Genomic DNA, 23,951 nt, shown 5'->3' with positions numbered 1-23,951 from the left:
ACAGGATGATTTGAACTTTTATTAGTATCATAATGACGTTGGATTAAAACTCATTAAACATGCTTAAGTCTATGAGCTTCTGATGATACTTTGAAAGTGACTTTTATTGGACATCTTTTGAGAGTAGTAAAGAAGCCACTCGTTATTCTGAAAATTGGAAAGTAAAGGGGAAGAATCAGGCCTTTATCCAGCTTTTCCTGTTTGAGCTTTACCTTATAATAACTGAATAGTTGATAAGAAGTTTCTCTTAATGACGTAGTCTAGCTAATAAATAAACAAGGAATAATAAAATTAGAATATTACAACTTGCAACCCATGATCAATTAATGGATTTCACTAATAACTACTAACATAAAAAGTCAAACATCCATTATATATTTCCTGAAAGAATTAGCAACAGCACCTATGAAGTAGGCTTACTAATGAATGAATAAATAATTTAATTAATTAATTAATCTGCCTTCCTATTTACAGCAAATAAAAAAGAATATGCACACTTAAGTATTTTAACTTTTGGAAATCCTATGGAACAAATATTTGTTTTTTTCAACAAAAGATTACATTGGAAAAAATGTAAATGAGGGGGATATTAGATATATCTACATGTAAACACACAAATTTAACACTAAATATTCAATGCTACCAAGATATTATTGTTAATTTTGTTTTGGTGTGATAATACTATTGTGATTTTGTTTACAAAAAGAACCCCTATCTATTAGAAATATGTAGTTAAATATTTATAGGTGGAAAGATATGATTTCTGGGATTTGCTTCACAATAATCCCAGGGGCAGAAGAAATGAGTGGCGATATAGAGAAAATAAGGCTGGCCATGAGTGAGTTAGTCCTCATTGTGTTACCACACAAAATTGGGGTTCTGTGCCTGATGGCCATAAACAAGCCAATTGATTATGGCATCAGCCTTTGGGGGAGAGGAAATCAACTTTTATTCTGCTAGATCTATTTTCAGGGAGACAGGGCCCATGTGTCCTCAAATTCAGGATTTGGGACAAAATTTAAGAGGTTAGGGAGAACAGGCTGGCACGCAGAAACATTGGTGGGGCAGGTTTTGATTGGTGGGGGCTTCAGGCACTTATGGTAAGGATTTAAACGTTTATGAGAGGATTCTAAACATTTATGATGAGGTTTTAAACATTTATGATGGGATTCTAAACATTTCTGCATGAGGTAGGGAAGGAATTTTAACACCACATCTTTCTGAATGAGGGATCCCTTGCTTATGATGAGTGTGACTTTCAAGTTCTGGCCATGTCCCGGTCCTTGGGTTCCATGGGGACGAGGATCTTTGGTTCTGAGGTCGTTTCTGGTCACCATTTTGTCTTTTGCAGATGGCCTTGCTACATGACTCTGCAATTTTTCTGAAAGACAATCCTTAATCACGTTGTTGATGAGAAATGGGGTCTGCTCCCACTGGCTCTAAGTGGGCCTGTGGTTACAGTTGAAACTGGGTATGTGGAAATTCATTGTACCATTTTCTCTTCTCTTGTACGTATTTTAAAATTTCTAAGGTATTTTTTTAATTGCAAGTGTTTTAATATATTAAAATAGTCAATATTTCAAAGGATGTGGTAAAATATAGTTGTATATGCTCTTTGTTAAGGTACAAACTGTTCTGTGTTTTTAGGAAGAACTTTTGTTCTTATAATTAAAAAATGATGCCATTGACCTAATAATTTCAAAATTAGTGATCTAGTCTGAGGATGTAGTTAGAAATACAAATAAGAATATATGCCCCACGTTATTTATTAAAGTAAAACACGGAGGCAAGTGGGATATTTAATAATACAATAAATACATAAATTATAACCATACAATTGGAATATCACATAGATATATCTGATGTTTCTCAGGAGCTTTAATGGCAAGGGAAACTCAAATTATGATGTAATGAAAAATGAAATGAGCTGGCTTCTCCATGATACTGTGTGATTGTATCTATGTAGGAAATATATACATATTCAATCATCCAGTCATGATTATTTCAACTCACATTCATTAAGTGTCTTCCATGAACTGAACATTGTAAAAGCTACTGGGGATACAGCAGTAAAAAAAAAAAAAAAAAAAAAAAAAACAACAACAGAAAAAACATAGATATGGTCTCTAATCTCTAAGAGTTTACAGTCTTTAATTGACTTGTTGGCTTGTTTCTGTGGCAAAAGACTGGGTGAAATAACAACCAAAACACAGCCCTTTCTGTTGAGGTAGTCACAAATATTCCCAACAAATGGACTGGAAATTACACAAAGTATTGTGAAATGTGTTACGTTAAAACAGCCATGGAAGTGGGGCTGGCCCCGTGGCCGAGTGGTTAAGTTCACACGCTCCGCTGCAAGCAGCCCAGTGTTTCGTTAGTTCGAATCCTGGGCGCGGACATGGCGCTGCTCATCAGACCATGCTGAGGCAGTGTGCCACATGCCACAACTAGAAGAACCCACAACGAAGAATACACAACTATGTACCGGGGGGCTTTGGGGAGAAAAAGGAAAAAATAAAATCTTTAAAAAAAAAAACAAAAAAACAGCCATGGAAGTACTCGTGAGAAATGTGCTTATACCCCGACTAGCATGGCAGTGGTGAAGTCTAATGCTAGGATTTAATAAATTAATAGAATTTAATGAACTAAGTTATGCATAGAGTGAAAAAAAAAGACATCTCAGGAAAAAAGTCAGGATAAGCAAGAGGAGGAAGGCAAAATAAGTGAAGAGAATTTAGTGTAATAGGAATGTAGGCAAGGAAGGCAGGCCCCAAAGGAGCTATGGCCTGGTGTGTGAGGAGGGGCATCTAACTATTATCTTAGGGAAATGGAAAACTTGGGGCAGGGTAGAGGGGCAGGAGATTGAATCAATAGCCAATGGCCAATGAGTTAATGAATCATGCCTATGTAATGAAGTCTCCATAAAATCCCAAGGGGTTTGGAGAGCTTCCAGGATGGTAAATATGTGGCAATGCAGGAAAGTGGTGAACCTGGAGAGGGCCTGGAGGCTCCGTGCCCTTTCCCCTGCCTTCAGTAGCAGGGATGTCTTGGGAATTTGGGGGATTTAAATTTTTCTCTCCACACTTCTCTGTAGCTCACAAACTCAAACAAAAAATAAAGATGCACAAATTTATAGACTAGAGACATTGTGGGTTTTTCAGTGGAGGTAACAAATGAGAAAAATGCATTTAAGGAAGACTGAACAAACATTGGGGAATGGGTCAGTGCCAGAGAAGAAAAATAAAAGCAAGAAGGGAAGCTCATACTAGACAGTTATAGCCATTGAAGCAAAAAGTGTGCAGGATCTGAATAAAGGAGTTTACAAGGAGATAAAATAATTGATTTTGTGACTCTTTGAAGGAGGAAGTGACAAGAGTAATAAGTAAGCTGTAAGCGATGAAGGAGAAAGATGATACCAAATGTGTAGGCTGAGACAAGGAGAGGATTATGCTATCACTTGTTAGAAGTAGAGAAGTGTTTTGACAATTAACTGTGTTGAAGTCACAGGCTCTCCAGCATATTTTTTTTGGTTTTGTTTTTGTTTGTTTGTTTGTTTTGTTTTGTTTTTTAGTGAGGAAGATTGCACATGGGCTAACATCTGTTGCCAATCTTCCTCTCTTTATTGAGGCAGATTGTTGCTGAGCTCACATCTGTGCCAATTGCCCTCTATTTTGTATGTGGGACGCTGCCACAGCATGGCTTGATAAGTGGTGTGTAGGTCTGCACCCAGGATCTGAACCTGTGAACCTTGCGCTGCGTAACTGGAGGGCACAAACTTAAGCACCTAACCAGGCCAGCCCACCAGCATATTTTTGAGCAGTGTCAAAGTGGCTTTGGCTCTAAGCAAAAACCCCACACACCCACAAGGCAACATTTTTGATATATTTGTTAATTTTTTACTATAAACCTCAACCTCTAGGAGCCAAATGCTCTATTCTGGTAAAGGCCTTCAAGGAGACCAAAAAATGCAGCACAAAGAAAAATTTGCTATTTCTGTATCATTCCTACATATTTTATCTATGGAGCAGCACCATTTAATGGTTGAAATGGAGCCCTTTATAGGTGGAATTCCTATTGTATTCAATAATAATCTTTATTGCTGTAAAGGTAGAGGAGATGCATTATTTTAGAGCAAAATTATGTGGGTCTGGATGTCAGTACACCTGACTTCTGCTCACCTGTCGCATTCATTTTAAATGGACAGATGTCAAATTCCTTGCATATCCTGAATTCAAATTTTCATACAATAGCCAATGAATCAACATTTCAGGCCATTCCAATTTTGGCACTCTGCTGTCCAACTGTTGATTTGACAGCTATTTTCACATCTATTGGCACAGTACTGTCTGGAAAAATGAAAGTACAGATAGATAAGAACTCTGTGTCTCTTAAATTAATGCAATTGACACTAAAAAGTCATCTTCTATCTGGTAAGAACAACTCCTTAACTTCCATCAGCTCAACATCACTAAACTTAAGCCATTAAAGAAACAAACAACAAAGTTAAAGAAAAATGTAATGATAGAAATAAATGTTCAAATTTGATGTGTCATCAAATGTATTAGACAAATTTGAGTTTCCTGTAGCTGAAAGTCACAGTTACAATGAATGACAACAGCTTGCTGTCCTCCATTTGATAATTTTGCCCCTTTGCAGAAGTGCATAGCTATGGAGTGAAGGATGGAAACGCATGTGCAGAATTTCAGGTTCTGAGAGGCACTTTTCATCCATTATGGCAACTGAGACAGAGCAACACTGTGAGGGGATTATTATCACCCTGTCTCATTGATGACAAAACTGAAGTTTATTGAGATTATTAAATCAGCCATATTAAATAACTTAGGAAGGTGGAGGCGAGAGTTAAATCACATACTGACTATATATCTATATTCACATATAAATTTGTTAGCATCAAGCTAAGAAATTCCCTGAAAATATATACTTTTAAAAGCCAGAAAATTATTTTTTTTGAAAAATTGTAGTATGAAGAGAATTTAGCTGATAAAATCTGCAGTTGCTTTTCTCTGTTGCAACCATTAGTCACTGTTTCAGCTTGGTTCCCCCCACACCAGAGCCTGCCCTGACAGCTTAGGTCTGATTATTGATGGAAAACGTAATTCCTGGGAGAAGAAGTGAGAGATGGGAAGTGACAGAGAGAGGATCAGTATAAGGATGATTTAAAGGTATAACTACCCCTGCTGGTGCTCTGCTTCTGCAGGACCCTCAGAGAAGACACATGGAATGAGGCACCGGAGGTGAATCTCAGATGAAAAGGAGGACATATTTACCCATGGGCTCCCATCACCACTGGTTGAAAGTTTTCTCTGTGAGGACTTAAGGCCTCTTCACCTTCACGTCCAGGTTTTACATACATAGGTACCCAGCAGACTCCCACAGGGAGAGACAAAAAGGAGCTTAGCCTAAACCTAAGGGAAGGCCTTAATGCCTTGCTTGTGTTTGAAGTTACTCAGAGCCCACACAGAACTGGTATCTATAGTCATGGCTGGGATAAGAGATAGAAGGGGCCAGGATGAAATGAATTGTTGCACAAGATTTGACTGATATATTCAGATATAGTATGCACATAATATAATATGTCTGTATGTGTGCATAGATACACATGGTCATCTATTCATCCATCCATTCAAAAATGATTTTTTGGGGGTGGAGGAAGATTAGCCCTGTGCTAACATCCACTGCCAATCCTCCTCTTTTTGCTGAGGAAGGTTGGCCCTGAGCTAACACACGTGCCCATCTTCCTCTATTTTATATGTGGGATGCCTGCCACAGCATGGCTTGACATGCAGTGTGTAGGTCCACGCCTGGGATCCAAACCAGCGAACTCCAGGCTGTGAAGCGGAACCCACAAACTTAACCACTGCACCACAAGGCTGGCCCCCAAAAATGATTTTTTAAACCCTATAGTGTGACAAATTTTTTGCTGGGAAATGGGAACGATGTGTACACACACACACATGCACACGGAGTCCCAGCCATCAAAGACATAAAGTGTACTGAGGAAAGGAGATAGACACACAAATACCAGCAGTAACGTGGTATCAGTGCTCTATTAGAATTACACGAGTGGTCTTCAAGGCACATAGGTGGTCAATTCTGCCTGCCCAGAAGTTCAGGAAAAAGGAGCTGTTTTCTTCAGACAAAGAAGACTTGATAAATGTTCAGCTTCGAAATCACGATGAAGCTCTGTTTTGCTGAACTAAACCCAAAACCTAGAACTGAAGGCTTTAGGTGGGCACATGATATAATTTCTATTTCTGTCTTTCTGTGGTAAAGACTATTCTTACAGTAAGCGAGGTGGTAGATTGGAGAAATATTAATAATAGGGAAACCATTAGGAAGTAACAATAATGTAGGCAAGATATGATAAAGATCTGCAGTGAAGTAGTGACTGAAGTTGGAGGTGGGACTTAAGAGAAAGAGAGAATTCAAGAGATATTTCAGCAGGGACTGGCCCCGTGGCCGAGTGGTTAAGTTCGCGCGCTCCGCTGCAGGCGGCCCAGTGTTTCGTTAGTTCGAATCCTGGGCGCGGACATGGCACTGCTCATCAGACCACGCTGAGGCAGCGTCCCACATGCCACAACTAGAAGAACCCACAACGAAGAATACACAACTATGTACCGGGGGACTTGGGGGAGAAAAAGGAAAAAATAAAATCTTTAAAAAAAAAAAAAAAAGAGATATTTCAGCAGAAGAAGAAACAGAAGATGGGGACAAATCGGTGACAAAAGGAAGGGAGAGGAAGAAGTCAGGGATACTTGCCAGGTGCTTGTCTTAGATAACCGTGTAAATAATGATGCCGTTCAACAAGCTGACACCCAAGAGAATAAGCTAGTTTGGAGGTAAGGGATGGGGGAATTAATAACTTTCAGTTTTTGTGTTCTGATTGAGGTGCTTTCTGTACATGGGGTGTGAGTATATGTGGTGTGTGTGTGTATGCGTGTGTGTGTGAGACTATTGCCCAAGGGCAGAGGACAGATTAGCACTTGTGTAGATGCCTCCAGATTCCAGGGACAAATCTGGGTTTGTTAAAGCCTGGGACAGGATGAATGAATGCAACAAGACCACAAGAGGTTGGAAGAATGGCTGAAAAAAGAATGCAGGAAACCAGTACTTAAAGCAGAGAGAGAGGCTGGAGATGTCTGTGGAGAAGAAACAGAAGAAGACATTCCCAGAGAAGACACAAGGAAGAGTGGTCATGGGAAACCAAGAAGGAGACATTTTAGTATGATTGTACTCAGTCTTCCCAACAATGCCATACAGAGATCCAGAAAGAATTCACAAAGGTGCTCTTGGATTTTAGCAAAGATTACTTATGACCCTGGAGTAGCAGTCAAGGGATGTGACAGAAGACTAGACCCAGTGGATTAAGGTGTGGAGTGTGTGTGTGTCTAGCGGTGGGGTGGGAGGAGAAGGTGAGGGCAGAATAGAAGCAGCAACATTGGTAAGGAAAACGCTGATAGAATATAGCTGGTGGAGCAGGATAAAAGGTCAAAGTTGATTTTCTTTTGAAATTTTTTGAGTATGTTAGAATGCTGAGAATTCTCAGGCAGAGAGGGAAGGGCTTAAATTATAGGAAAACAGAAGATGATAAACAGAGGAAGATTCCAAAATAGGTGTGAGGAGAGGAGTTGCCACTAGTGTCTTCTTTGTCAGTTATTCATTTTTTGCCTCCACTCTGTCTGTGTGCACTTCGGCCTGTCTACCTAGTGTCTTTATGTCTCTTTTCTTCATTTCTAAAACAATAGTTTTAATTACATAGTCTATGGGATTCATTTTGGATCTGAATAAAGATACTTTAAGCATGCAAAATCATCACACATTAAGAGAAAACTGTGCAGACTTTTGCTCTAATTGGTGTTTATCCCCAGCCAATTTCAGATGTTGCTGGCTATTTTGATCATGGGCAGTGAGTCTGCCAGCCCCTTAATCAACAGTCTGGATTAGGAAAGGCTATCACCACCTGGATCTTCATATTCATCACCTGGTAACCTTCCCTTTCCATCCCCCAGGAGTCACATCCTGGAAACCACTCCCACTGAAATTTAGTAGAGAATTCATTGCTTCAAAAGACACAGATCATGTTTAGAAAGGCATTCATACTCTAAAGCAGACAAGAATGTCCAGGCCATACTTAGTTTGCTTTTTGTATGCTATATGGCACTATGACTACATTGCAGAAAAGCAGGAGAATGCTCTCTGAAAGCTCAAGTACAAAATAAAATGGACTGTGGGCAACTGCATGTAATTAATGAAGAGGAAGCTAATTAGTATCAAGGGTTACAGCAGGTGATGATTTCCTCCAACTGCCCTTGGCACCTGCTGACAACTCTGTAGTAACCCTTTGCTCCTCTGACTATCATCTGACAATGTGCAGTCTCAGATTGCCCCATTAAGAAACATAGAATGGAGAGGCAACCACTATGTTTCATTACCTTTAACAAGCTTTCACAGGAGACAAGAGCCCAAGTTTTGCTACAGAGACTCTAATGACTTCCCTATTGCGTATGCTTAGCAGAGTAGATTCTACAGTAGGCCAGAGAAAGCAATGTTAGCATAAAAATATTTATATTCTTAGTGCCCACACATATTTTGTTGACTTCCCCAGTTTGTTTCCATGTTCAAGGAGATATCTCCATTAATGAGATTGTGGTGATTTTATCACAGATGCCCACGTCCATTCTTGAACCCTACCACTCAACATATCCAGTTTGTTATACCCATCAGCATGGCAAGTAGAATTGTCTTGTAATTATTTTTTAATTTCAGAAGAGAGTACATTGATTTAAAGTAAGTAGTTAATTTTAGACTTCAAAATGCTGAGAGATAGAAGCATATACATAAATGTATTGAATAAAATATCATAATGACTATGATACAAGTCTGCATAGTCTAGTGTCCTAAGTATTTTTTTCATTTTAAAAGAAACACAACTCCAACTGGCTTAAATAGGGAAAAGAATGTATGGAGTCATGTAACAAAATGATGATTAGATTAGATTAGATGGTGCTTGTGTTGAGGCTTGAAAGACCAGTATGTGACGCAAAGACAGAGCAGGCCTGAGGAGGAGGAAGTCCCCCGTGCAGACGGAAGAACACAGGCAGCCATGCACCTTCGTGGGAAACGCACCCAGTGCAGCACAAGGTTTAATAGTTGCATTGCTGGGGGGTCAGGACCCAGGCTGGAGGAAAAATCAGCAGCTTCTCCTGGGGCCCTTGCATGCCATGCTTAGGAATTTTGAGTTAATTCCAAGCACAATGGGAAGACCATGAAAAATTTTAGCTAGATTTGCCTTTTTAAAATTTTCCTCCAGCAACTTCACTGAAAATTACTTGGGGCAGAGGTAGGGGAGGAACAGCAGAGACAGGGAGACACAATAGGAGGCTTTTGAAATTCAATTTCATCATCAATTAATACTTTTTTCATGAAAAGAGAATGGGACTAATTCAAAACATTTCTTCCATTTTACAAGTTCTTTTGGCTGGACCATTGTGAATCATACGAAATATCTAAGTAGTTTAAATAGTCTAGGTTTTTTTTCCCTATTCTAATTTTTTTTTTCTTATTAGGTGCTTGAATGAGCATGGCCCTCTTAATACCTTAAAATTAAAACATCATCAGCAAGGCTTGTAGAGTTAAGACTATGGGGCATCCTAGTCTGCAATGCACATCCAGTGTAAGTATGTGTCTGAGTATAGTCTCACTTCACACCACACTTGCAGTGTGTAAGAATGCTGATGTCATTCCTTTCACCATCTCTGTCCCACAAGGCACAAGGCAGCATAATAAGAGGAACAACAACAACAAAAAAAGACACAGAGTAGAGGCAAAAAAGAAATAAAATTGCTAGTCATTATATATTTATAATTCAGACTACAAAAGATTTATTCTGCTCTTCAGAGGAAAAATGAAGAGCAGACTTGGTTTTATATTTATAAAACTGTGTCATATAATATTTAGCTGCCTGAATTTATATTGTCTTTATAGCTAATAATTTAAGTATATTTTCCATGGGATCTTCCATTAATACCATAGTCAGTGCAGCCACAATAGCTGTTTTTTTATATACTTAAAACTTCTACAATGCTATGCTATTTCTGATATCACAACGGTATGATGATTAGTGACATGGTCGAAAAGTACCAGCCTAGCAGTCACAATAAACTGGTCTTTTCCCAGTTGTTTCCATAATTTGCTATGTGACTTTTAGTAATCTTAACACTTGTGCCATTTTCCATCTACACAAGACGCAATTGGTATAGATTAACTCTAATCTCTACTAGTATGAGAATTCTCAAGTTTGTGCCATAAGGTTCTTTCGGGGACATGTAATATTTCCGGAGACTAAAAGCAAATGCTGGCCTTTGCCAGAGAAACAAAAATAAATCATCTTCCCACAAGCCCATTTTGTTTAAAAACAGCCTCATTTCAGATAAGGGCATTAACGGGGTTATTTTTAAGTAGGTCAGCCTGTATGTTTTTCTTTGCAAACTACCAGCTGTTACTCTGTTTTGATGCGTGGCTTTTCTTGTTTTTAAATCATGGCTCTGTTTCCAACGTTTCTTGAAGAACAAGCTCTTGAAATGATACAATTTCATTGGCAAATCACTCAAACTCAATTGATGGCTTCGTAGAGACATTCCCTGTGTCATACACTATTCTTCAGGAACAAAAGTAGGTTTGTGGGTTGGGAGAGAGCATCCGGATTCTTGACCAGTACTCTCACATGGTTTTTAGGGTCAGCTTTCAGTATAATGTCAAGGGAAGTCATTATCATTTTAAAATAAAAAAAATCAAAAACCTCAACATGCTTAAGCCAAGCATATTGTTGAATAGCGGAAGTGAGTAGATAAACATTCTATCCCTTCCTACATTCTTCTCAGGAAAAAATCCCACCCCCTTCCCATCTGTGGAATCATTTTTTTTATTGTATTTATTAGTTGAAAATTATCTCCACTTTGCCCCACTGTGGGATTTCTTTTCAAATCTCCAACCTAACCTCTATCTACCTACAGTTCTCCCAGAGACATCTTTCTGAGAGTCAAGCTGGTCAAATCCAATATCACTTATAAGTAAGAAATCATACAAATCAAAATAGAATAAATTATATTTTTACCTTGTTATTAATCTTGACATGTTTATTAATCCAGGCAATCTATTAATCTCAACAAGGGTTTATTTTGTGAATGTAATTGTAGAAAAATAGCGACCCTGAGGCACGGTTGTTGTAAGTAAAAATTACAAGTCTCTTTAGAAGACTTGGCGATACACACCAAAATTTAAAATAAACATATTTGACCCAGTAAAATTGTAGTTTTTAAAATATATCCTTATGACAAATATACAGATATATACAGATACAAGAGCTATAGTATAAGAACAACTTAAATGACCAGCAATGGGTAGCTGATAAAATATATTGAGATGCAGTATTTAGATGAAATACTAAGCAACTATTTTTTAAAATCAGGTAGATTCATATGTGCTAATTGGGAAATGCCTCTAAGATAAAAATCCAGATACAGAATAGAATGCATTTATATTACTCTCATATTGAGATACATAGATATATGTGTGGGCACAGTTAAATATTTCTAATGCTTTACGTGCTTAATCTCTGAACAAATAAAAAGAGAAATCGACAACAGGAGTTGATGCTGAGGGGTGGAACTAGCAGACCCGAGAAATGAACAAGAGGCTGTGTTTTCATTGTCTATCATTTTGTTCATTTAGGATTTTTGCCACATGAAAATAGTGTTCTGTAGCATTTTGTTCTGTAGTCATTCCTGGAAGGTCTGCTACATGCAAAAACAAGGATGATCTAATAAACATCATATTCAATGAAATTGCCCAGAAATAAGAGTAAATATTGTACAATTGCATTACAGAAAATTCAAAATAGGCAAAACTACCCTGTGATGACAGAAATCAGCATAATGACTCGCTTTTGCTTAGGAAGAACACGTCTGCGGGGCCTCATAAGGGAGACCACTATGGTTTCACCAGTCCTCTTCTTCTTCCTTGTTTTGTTTTAATCTATGTGTATATACGATTTGTTTGCTAAGTTCAATGAACTGTCCACTGATAATTTAAGTATTTGACTGTATGTAAAGTTATACTGAAATTTAAAAAAAAAGCCTTTTACTTAAAACGGTACATTTGATAAAAATCACTTTGCTATTTATTTGGCTTGACTTGCACTTGGGCTGAATTGTGCTCCCTAAAAACATATGTTGAAGTCCTAATCCCTGGTACCTGTGAATGTGACCTTGATTGGAAGGAAGGTCTTTGCAGATGTAATCAAGTTAAGTAAGATGTAATCATAATGAATTAAAGTTGGCCCTAAATCTAATAACTGCCTTACTCGTAAGGAGAGAGAGACTCGAATGCAGAGAGAAGCATGGAGGAAAGATACATGCTGACAAAGGCAGGGATCAGACTGATGCAGCTGCTAGCCAAGGATTGCAGACAAGCGCCAGAAGCTGGGAAGAGGCAAGGGAGGCTTCTTCCTTAGAGCCTGCAGAGAGAAGTAACACTTTAGTTTGACTTCTAGCCGCCAGAACTGTGAGAGACTAAGTTTCCCTTGTCTACCATCTCTGGCCCACTCACTTTTTCACTCACATGCAAAAAAGAAATGAAAGTCTATCTCTTGGAAAATAAAACCTCTTCCTGGGTAAAATACTTAGAGTGAGTTCCGTTCCCTGCATTGAACCCAAAATGATAAAAGTGACTTTTTCAAGGAGGTGGTCCCTCAATATACCCTCTCACTTGACTCAAGAAGCCCAGGGTAGCCCCCAGGAGAAGTCATTCAGAGAAAGAGGCCCCCCAGCCCACAGCATTCAGGGAAGACATCTTCAGATGCTTCCAGACCCTGTTGCCCGCTGACTTCAAGCAAGAACTGTCCAGCAGAACCCTAGAACTAGGAAAGATAATAACAACTTACTTGAAGCCACTAAGCTTCGTGGCAGCTTGCTCTGCAGTAATAGATAACCAGAACATAGATGCGATGTATTTCCAGGCTATGTTACAATACACATTTTGAACTTTTATTATTATGTTATTGATAGTTGCATTATGCTTTTTTCCTCAGAGTCCTGGTTTTGCTTTTCTGTCTGCTTTCCATGCTGGAAATTTTCCTCATGTTTGCCAATGCTTAGGGCTTCATTCTGAACCAAGCAAAAGACTCCAGAACCAGATGGGAACCTCTGAGGGATAGAAGGGGCTTGCTGGTTGACACAATGCTCTATTACCTTTGAATACTTTTGCATGTATTTCGTAAACAAAGGCATTCTTCTATGTATTAATAATAAAAACATTAAAATCAGAAAATTAAATATTGAATTACAACTATCTGAATCTTCAGATTGCATTGAAGGTTCATTCACTGCATCAATACTGTCTTTAATAGTAAAAAGATCCAGCTCAGATTCATATTTTTTATTTAGTTGTTATGTCTCCTTAGTCTCCTTCAATCAGCAACAGTTTTTGAGGTTTTCCTTGACTTTCATGAGCTTGATAGTTTTTATAATCGCAGGCCAGTTATTCTGTAGAATTTCCATCACTTTGGGTTTATCTGATATTTCCACCATAATTAGATTCAGGTTATCCCTTTACGGTGGGAATATCACACAGTGATGCTGAGTGCCTCCTATCAAGCATCACAGAATTTTGATTTGTCCCAATACTGATGATGTGTGTACTGTAATCGCCTGATTAAGATGGTACCTACCAGGCTCCTCCACTGTAGAATTACTTTTTGTTCTTTGTAATTAGTAAATATTTTGTGGGGAGATACTTTGTGTGTTTTTTTCCTACCATTGTTGAAATACAAATGACATTTAACATTTTGTAAGTTTAAGGTGTACTACATGATCATTTGATACACTTAAATATTGTGAAATGATTACCACAATAGGGTGAGTTAACAGCTCTATCACCCCACAGAATTGCCTTCACTTTTTGATGGTAAGAACATTTAAGACCTGCTCTCCTAGCAACTATCCAGTATATAATACACTATTGTTAACTACAGTCACCATCCTATTAGAGCCCCAGAACTTATTTATCTTAAAACTGCAAGTTTGTACCCTTTGACTAAAATCTCCCCATTTCCCCCAGACCCCAGCTACTGTCACTCTGCTCTTTGTTTCTATGAGTTCTGCATTTTTAGATTTCACATATTAGTGAAATCATATAGTATTTGTCTTTCTCTGTCTAATTTATTTCATTTAGCAAATTCTTTCAATGTCCATCCATGCTGGTGCAATTAGCATGAGTTCCTTTTTCTTCATGGATGGATAACATCATCTGTAGTGAGACACTTGGTGTTTTTATCTGCATCTTGCTTATTGTGAATAATGCTGCGATGAATATAGGAGTGCAGATATCTCTTTGAGATCCTGATTTCATTTCCAGATGCAGGATTGCTAGGTCACATGGCAGTTCTATTGTGAAGTTTTTGAGGAGCCTCCATACTGTTTTCTATAGTGGCTGTGCCAATTTACATTCCTATTAACAGTGTACAGGGTTGCTTTTTCTCCATGTCCTCAGTGAAACTTGTCATATCTTGTCTTTTTGATAATAGACATCATAACAGGTGTGAGGTGATATCTCATTATGGTTTTGACTTTCATTTCTCTGAGTAGTGGTGATTGTGATTAATTAATGATTAGTGACATAGAGCATCTTTTCAGGTACCTGTTTGTTATTTGTATTTATTCTTTGGAAAAATATCTATTCAGGTCTTCTATTCATTTTTTAATTGAATTATGTGTTTTTTTACTATTGGGTTATATGAGTTCTTTATATATTTTGAATATTAAGCCTCATCAGGTAGATGGATTACAAATTTTCTCCAATTCCATAATAATTCCTCATAGTAATTGAATTCCTTTGTAATTCAATATTTAATTTTCTGATTTTAATGTTTTTATTATTAATACATAGAAGAATGCCTTTTCATTTTTATTTTTTAATTCTTTCTTTTACCATGCAGAAGCTTTTTAGTTTGATCTAGTCCCTCTTATTTATTTTGGTGTCAGATGCAAAAAATTGTTGCCAAGACCAATGTCAAGGAGCTTTTTCTGTATGTTTTCTTCTAGGATTTTACAGTTTCAGGTCTTATGTTTAAGTTTGTAACTCATTTTGAGTTAATTTTTGTGAGTGACATAAGATAGGGGTCCAGTTTCACTCTTCTGCAGCTGAGTATCCAGTTTCTCCAGCCCCACTGAGTGTTCTTGGCTCTCTTGTCAAATAGTAGCTGACCATACATGCGAGGGTTTTTTCTGGGCACTTGATTCTGTTCCATTCATCTATATGTCTAGTCTTATGACAGTACCACATTGTTGTGATTACGATAGTTTTGTATTATAGTTTTAAATCAGGAATTGTGATGCCTTCAGATTTGTTTCTCCTTTCTCAGGATTGCTTTGGTTATTTGGAGTCTTTTCTGGTTCCATACACATTTTTGGTTTATTTTTTCTATGCCATTAGAATGCCATAGGAATCTTGATTGTATTGAATCTATAAACAGCTTTGGGCCGTATGGACATTTTAACAACATTAATTTTCTGATCCATAAACATAAGGTATCTTTCCACATATTTGTGTCTTCTTCAATTTTTTTCATTCAACTCTTATAGTTTTCAGTGTGCAGGTCATTCACCTCCTTGGTTAAATTTATTCCCAAGTATTTTATTGTTTTTCAAGCTATTATAAAAGGAATTACTTTCTTTGTTTCTTTTTTAGATATTTCATTGTTAGTGTATAGAAACATAACTGATTTCTTTACATTGATTTTTATCCTGCAACTTTACTAAATTTGTTTATCAGTTCCAATTGTTTTTTGCTAGAGACTTCAGGATTTTCTCTATATAAGATCATATCCTCTGCCCATTTTTTGATCAGGTTGTGTATTTTTTTTGTTGCTGAGTTGTATGAGTTCTTTATATACTTTGGATATTAACCCCTTGTTGGATATATGATTTGCAAATATTTTCTCCCAGTTAGTGGGTTGTCTTTTCATTTTGTTGATGGTTTCCTTTGCCATTCAGAATCTTTTTAGTTTGATGTAGTCCCATTTGTTTATTTTTCCTTTTGTTTCACTTGCCTAAGGAGACATGGCATTCAAAAAGATACTTCTAAGACTGATGTCAAAGAATGTACTGCTTATGCTTTCTTCTAGGAGTTTTATGGTTTCTGGTCTTACCTTCAAGTCTTTAATCCATTTTGAGTTAATTTTTGTGTATGTTATAAGATAATGGTCTACTTTCATTTGTTTATATGTGGCTGCATTTTTCCGAAGAAGATATACAGATTGACAATAAGCACATGAAAAGATGTTCAACATCACTAATTGCTAGGGAAGTACAAATCGAAATTACAATGAGACATCATCTCATATATGTCTGAATGGCTATTATTAAAAAGACAAGAAATAGAGGAAGATCCAAGATGGCGCCGTGAGTAGTCCTCTTTGTCTCTCCCCCTTTGAGTCTACAATCATTTGGACACTCATTGCTTAACAAAGGATATCCAGATAGCATCTCAGGATGTCGGAGAGACCCACGCGACTATACATCGGAAGGTGGACGGACTTCCCTCCGGGAGGAGGGGGAGATAGGTGAAAACTCTCCGACCCCGACCTAACAGCCTAGTACCTGCAAGCGGCTTTCTTCCAACGGATGCCCCCAGAAGATCAACACACACCTAGGGCAGGAGTGAGCACACACCAGAGGAGCGATGGTGGAAACAGGTGACCAGAGCCCTACCTAAACCCCCTGCAATTACTCCTAAACACAGAGGGAAACTCCAGAGTTACACACCTGAGCCTGCAGGGAAAGTCTCGCCCCGCCATTGGCGGGGAGATCCCGCCTGGTGTCCACAGCACCCGGAGGGTCCCAGAGAGAATCCCAGAGACCCCCAACTGCTGCTGCCGGCCCGGTGGGGCACGGGATTGCCGGAGATCTCAGAGAGGCCTGGGGCTGGGTGGAGCTCCAGCGGCCAGCTCCACGGCCTAGGGGGGAAGCTCCAGAGTTCCGCCGGGGCAGCAGACAAAACTCTCTGTCTGCCATTAGTGGAGGGGCCACGCCCAGAATTCACAACTCCAGGAAAGTCCCAGAGAGAATCCCAGAGGGTGCGGTGAACCCCAACTGCCACTGCTGGCCCAGTGGGGCACGGGATTGCCGGAGATCTCAGAGAGGACTGGGGCTGGGTGGAGCTCCAGTGGCTGGCTCCACGGCCTAGGGGGGAAGCTTCAGAGTTCCACCAGGGCAGCAGACAAAACTCTCCATCTGCCATTAGCGGAGGGGCTCTTCCCAGCATCAACAACACTGGGAGGGTCCCGGAGAGGAGAATATCAGGCAGGGCAGCAGCCGACCAGCTACCACTGAAATCAGGATCTCCGGCTATCCCCCAGACAGGGCAAAGGGCTCCCCGAGTTCCTGGGGAACAGGACTGGGGCTGGGTAGAGTTCCAGCGACCCGGCTTCATAGACTAGGGGGAACCCTACAGGCTCACAGAAGCCTCAGTGAAAGCCTCTGCACAGCACTAGTAGAGAGCACCCATCCGGCAGCCACAAGGCTGGAAGACCCCAGGACAAAAGTAGCATAGCTAGGTGAGCTAACCACAGGCTGTGGAAAATGCCAATAGCTCTGCTGCGACCCATAGTGGACAAGTGAGATTTTGTGGGTGCTGAGAGTGATGGAGCAGCAAATATAAGTGATCCTAACCCTGGCCACTGGAAAAGCCCATAATACTGTTGCATACCCCAAGGAGGGAGCACACCTAGGTGGGCTGCAACAGTAGGCGCCAGCAGCCTGAAGCCCCCCCGTGACAGCCCCCATGGCAGAAGAGGGAATCCACAGGACCACTGTGACTATGAGGAGGGGCCCAGGCCCAGTTAGCAACTGCGGATAGGGTTCCTGGTTGGTGCAGCATAAACAGCTGCTCCCCCACCACAGCAGCAGAAACAAGTGGAAGGAGCAACTAAACTCTATCTCTATGCAGAGGCACAAATCTACAACATCAAGCAATATGAAAAAATACATTATCTCCAGAACAGAAGGAAAATAACAAATACACAGAAAACAATCGCAAAGAAAATGAAATATATAACCTAAATGATGATGACTTCAAAACAGCCATCATTAAAATACTCAATGAGTTAAGAGAGAATTCAGATAGACAACTCAAAGAGTTCAGGAGCTATGTCACAAAAGAGTTTGATACTATAAAGAAGAACCAAACAGAAATACTGGAAATGAAGAACACAATAGAGGAGATTAAGAAAAATCTAGATGCACTGAACAGTAGGGCCGATAATATGGAGGAAAGAATTAACAATTTGGAAGATGGTAATATAAAAATGTTGCAGGCAGAGGAGGAGAGAGAAGTAGGACTAAAAAGAAATGAAGAAACTCTCCGAGAATTATCAGACACAATTAGGAGATGCAATGTAAGGATTATAGGTATACCAGAGGGAGAAGAGAAGGAGAAAGGGGCAAAAAGCCTATTCAAAGAAATAATTGCTGAGAACTTCCCAAATCTGGTGAGAGAGATGGATCTTCAGGTGACAGAAGCCAATAGATCTCCAAACTTTATCAATGCAAGAAGACCAACCCCACGGCATATAGAAGTGAAGCTAGCAAAAGTCAACGACAAGGAGAAAATACTAAGGACAGCCAGGTAGAAGAAACTAACCTACAAAGGAACCCCCATCAGCCTATCAGCAGATTTCTCAGCAGAAACTTTACAGGCTAGAAGAGAGTGGAATGATATATTCAAAAATCTGAAGGACAAAAACCTACAGCCGAGAATTCTCTATCCAGTGAAAATATCCTTCAAATACAATGGAGAAATAAAAACTTTCCCAGATAAACAAAAATTAAGGGAGTTCATTGCCACAAAACTTCCTCTTCACGAAATCCTCAGGAAAACCCTCATTCCTGAAAAATCCAAAAAAGGAAAGGGGCTACAAAACCAAGAGCAGAGGAGATAAGTTGAAGGACAACAACAGAGAGTAGCAGCTCTTCATCAGAACAGATTAAACCATGGGAGGAGAAACAAAGGACATTGAAGAAAACTGGAAAACAAGAAATAAAATGGCAGTGGTAGACCCCCACATCTCAATAATCACGCTAAATGTAAATGGATTGAACTCCCCAATCAAAAGACAAAGAGTGGCAGGATGGATCAAAGAACAAGACCCAACAATATGCTGCCTCCAGGAAACACACCTCAGCCCCAAAGACAAAGACAGACTCAGAGTGAAGGCATGGAGAACAATCCTCCAAGCTAATAATGAACAAAAGAAAGCAGGTGTCGCTATACTAATATCAGACAAGGTAGATTTCAAAGCAAAACAGATAAAGAAAGACAAAGAGGGACAGTATATAATGATAAAAGGGACTCTTTACCAAGAAGACATAACACTTATAAATATATATGCACCCAACACAGGAGCACCAAAATTTGTAAAGCAACTCTTAACAGAACTAAAAGAAGACATCAACAACAATACAATAATAATAGGGGACCTCAACACACCATTAACACCAATGGACAGAACATTCAGACAGAAAATCAGCAAGGAAATAATAGAATTAAATGAAAAATTAGACCAGATGGACTTAATAGATATATATAGAACACTTCATCCAAACACAGCAGGTTACACATTCTTCTCAAGTGCACATGGAACATTCTCAAGGATAGACCATATTTTGGGAAACAAAGCAAGCATCAATAAATACAAGAGAGTTGAAATAATATCAAGCATCTTTTCAGATCATAATGCTATGAAACTAGATTTCAACAACAAGAAAAAAGTAGAGAAAGGTGCAAAAATGTGGAGACTAAACAACACACTGCTGAACAAATGATGGATTATTGAAGAAATTAAAGAAGAAATCAAATATTATCTGGAGACAAATGAAAATGAGAACACGACATACCAAATCATTTGGGATGCAGCAAAAGCAGTCCTAAGAGAGAAATTCATCACAATACAGGCTCACCTCACTAAACAAGAAAAAGCTCACATAAGCAACCTCAAATGACACCTAACAGAACTGGAAAAAGAAGAACGAACAAAGCCCAGAGTCAGTAGAAGGAGGGAAATAGTAAAAAGAAGAGCAGAAATAAACGATATAGAAACAAAAAAGACAGTAGAAAGGATCAATGAAACAAAGAGTTGGTTCTTCGAAAAAATTAACAAAATCAACAAACCTTTAGCCAGACTCACTAAGAAAAGAAGAGAGAAATCTCAAATAAATAAAATTAGGAATGAGAGAGGAGAAACAAAAACAGATACCAATGAAATACAAGGGATCATAAGAGAATACTATGAAAAACTATATGCCAACAAATTGAACAACCTAGAAGAAATGGACAACTTCCTAGACTCCTACAACCTCCCCAAACTGAATCAGGAAGAAATGGAGAATCTGAATAGGCCAATCACAAGTAAGGAAATAGAAACGGTAATCAAAAACCTCCCCAAAAATAAGAGTCCAGCACCAGATGGCTTGTCTGGAGAATTCTACCAAACATTCAAAGAAGACTTAATACCTATTCTCCTCAAACTATTCCAGAAAATTGAGGAAGATGGAGTACTCCCTAACACATTCTATGAAGCCAACATCACTCTGATCCCCAAACCTGACAAGGACAACACAAAGAAGGAGAACTACAGGTCGATATCACTGATGAACGTAGATGCAAAAATCCTCAACAAGATTCTGGCAAACCGAATACAGCAATACATCAAAAAGATTATACATCATGATCAAGTGGGATTTATACCAGGGACTCAGGGATGGTGCAACATCCACAAGTCAATCAACATGATACACTACATCAACAAAATGAGAAACAAAAACCACATGATCATCTCAATAGATGCAGAAAAAGCATTCGACAAGATCCAACACCCATTTATGATAAAAACCCTCAATAAAATGGGTCTAGAAGGAAAGTACCTCAACATAATAAAGACCATATATGACAAACCCACAGCCAACATCTTACTCAATGGACAAAAACTGAAAGCCATCCCTCTGAGGACAGGAACAAGACAAGGGTGCCCACTTTCACCACTCTTATTCAACATAGTACTGGAGGTGTTGGCCAGAGCAATTCAGCAGGAAAAAGAAATAAAAGGAATCCAAATAGGTAATGAAGAAGTAAAACTCTCACTGTTTGCAGACAACATGATCTTATATATAGAAAACCCCAAACAATCCATAGAAACACTATTAGAAATAATCAACAACTACAGCAAAGTAGCAGGGTATAAAATCAACATACACAAATCAGTTGCATTTCTATACACTAACAGAAAAAGAACTCAAGGACTCAATCCCATTCACAATCCCAACGAAAAGAATAAAATACCTTGGGATAAACTTAACCAAGGAAGTGAAGGATCTATACAATGAAAACTACAAGACGTTCTTGAAAGAAATTGACAATGACATAAAGAGATGGAAAGACATTCCATGCACATGGATTGGAAGAATAAACATAGTCAAAATGTCCATACTACCTAAAGCAACCTACAGATTCAATGCTATCCCAATCAGAATCCCAAGGACATTCTTTACAGAAATTGAGCAAAGAATCCTAAAATTTATATGGGGCAACAAAAGACCGCGAATTGCTAAAGCAATTCTGAGCAAGATAAACAAAGCCGGAGGAATCACAATCCCTGATTTCAAAACCTACTACAAAGCTAGAGTGATCAAAACAGCAGGGTACTGGTACAAAAACAAGTCCACAGATCAATGGAACAGAATTGAAAGCCCAGAGATAAAACCACACATCTATGGACAGCTAATCTTCGAAAAAGGAGCAGAGGGCCTACAATGGAGAACAGAAAGTCTCTTCAACAAATGGTGCTGGGAAAACTGGACAGCCACATGTAAAAGAATGAAAATTGACCATTCTTTTTCACCATTCACAAAAATAAACTCAAAATGGATCAAAGACCTAAAGATTAGGCCTGAAACAATAAGTCTTCTAGAAGAGAATATAGGTAGTACATTCTTTGACATGAGTTTCAAAAGAATCTTTTCAGACACTATAACTCCTCAGTTGAGGGAAACAATAGAAAGAATAAACAAATGGGACTTCATCAGACTAAAGAGCTTCTTCAAGGCAAAGGAAAACAGGATTGAAACAAAAAAACAGCTCACTAATTGGGAAAAAATATTTACGAGCCACTTATCTGACAAAGGGTTAATCTCCATAATATACAAAGAACTCACACGGCTTAACAACAAAAAAACAAACAACCCAATCAAAAAATAGGCAGAGGACATGAACAGACATTTCTCAAAAGAAGATATAAATATGGCCAATAGACACATGAAAAGATGTTCATCATCGCTAATCATCAGGGAAATGCAAATCAAAACTACACTAAGATATCACCTTACACCCATTAGATTGGCAAAAACATCTAAAACCAAGAGTGACAAATGTTGGAGAGGTTGTGGAGAAAAAGGAACCCTCATACACTGTTGGTGGGAATGCAAACTGGTACAGCCACTATGGAAAACAGTATGGAGATTTCCCAAAAAGTTAAAAATAGAAATACCCTATGACCCAGCCATCCCATTATTGGGTATCTATCCTAAGAAATTGAAATCAGCAATCCCAAGAGTCCCTTGCACCCCTATGTTCATCGCAGCATTATTTACAATAGCCAAGATGTGGAACCAACCTAAATGCCCAGAAACTGATGATTGGATAAAGAAGATATGGTATATATACACAGTGGAATACTACTCAGCCATAAAAAAGACAAAATTGGCCCATTCACAGCAACGTGGATGGACCTCGAGGGTATTATGTTAAGCGAAATAAGCTAGTCAGAGAAAGGCGAACTCTGTGTGACTCCACTCATAGGTGGAAGTTAACATATTGACAAGGAGATCTGATCGGTGGTTACCAGGGAAAAGGGGGGGTGGGGGGAGGGCACAAAGGGGTAAGTGGTGTACCCATAACATGACTAACAATAATGTACAACTGAAATCTCACATGGTTGTAATCTATCATAACATTAATAAAAAATAAAAAAAAGACAAGAAATAACAAGTTTTGGAGAGGATATGGTGAAAAGGGAACCATCACACTGCTGGTAGGAATACAAAATGGTGCAGCCACTATGGAAAACAGTATGGAGATTTCTCAAAAAAAATAAATAAAATTCGAAATACCATATGATCCAGTTATTCCATTTCTGGGTATTTATTCAAAGAACATGGAAACACAAATTCAAAAAGATATGTGCATCCCTATGTTCACTGCAGCATTATTCACAATAGCCAAGACTTGGAAGCAACCCTAATGCCCATCAACAGATGACTGGATAAAGAAGATGTGGTGTATATGTACAATGAATACTGCTACCCTTAAAAAAAGACAAAATCATGCCATTTTCAACAATATAGATAGACCTTGAGGGTATTATGCTAAGGGAAATAATTCAGACAGAGAAAGACAAATGCCATATGATTTTACACATATGTGAAGAAAAACAAACAAACACATAGAAAGGGAAAGGAGATTGGTGGTTACCCAAGGATAAAGGGGTTAGGGGAGGGTGACAGGTATAAAGGAGCACATATGTATGATGATGGATGGAAACTAGCCTTTTGGTAGTGAACATGATGCAGTCTGTACAGAAGCTGAAATATAATAATATACCCTAATATTGACACAGTGTTATATACCAATGGACCTCAATAAAATAATAGGGAAAAACAATCATATTATATACAAACAAGAGGTAATTTTACTTCTTCGATATATTCAGTGCTGTGATGTTGCATGCATATGTAATTTTGATTGTTATATTGGCTTGATGAATTGACTTTTTTATCATTATACTATTATCTTCTCTGTCTCTTGTTACAGTTTTTGAGTGAAAC

The sequence above is a fragment of the Equus asinus genome, chromosome 4 (assembly GCF_041296235.1).
Source record: "Equus asinus isolate D_3611 breed Donkey chromosome 4, EquAss-T2T_v2, whole genome shotgun sequence".
Taxonomy (NCBI): domain Eukaryota; kingdom Metazoa; phylum Chordata; class Mammalia; order Perissodactyla; family Equidae; genus Equus; species Equus asinus.
Note: the sequence above shows the minus strand (reverse complement) of the source record.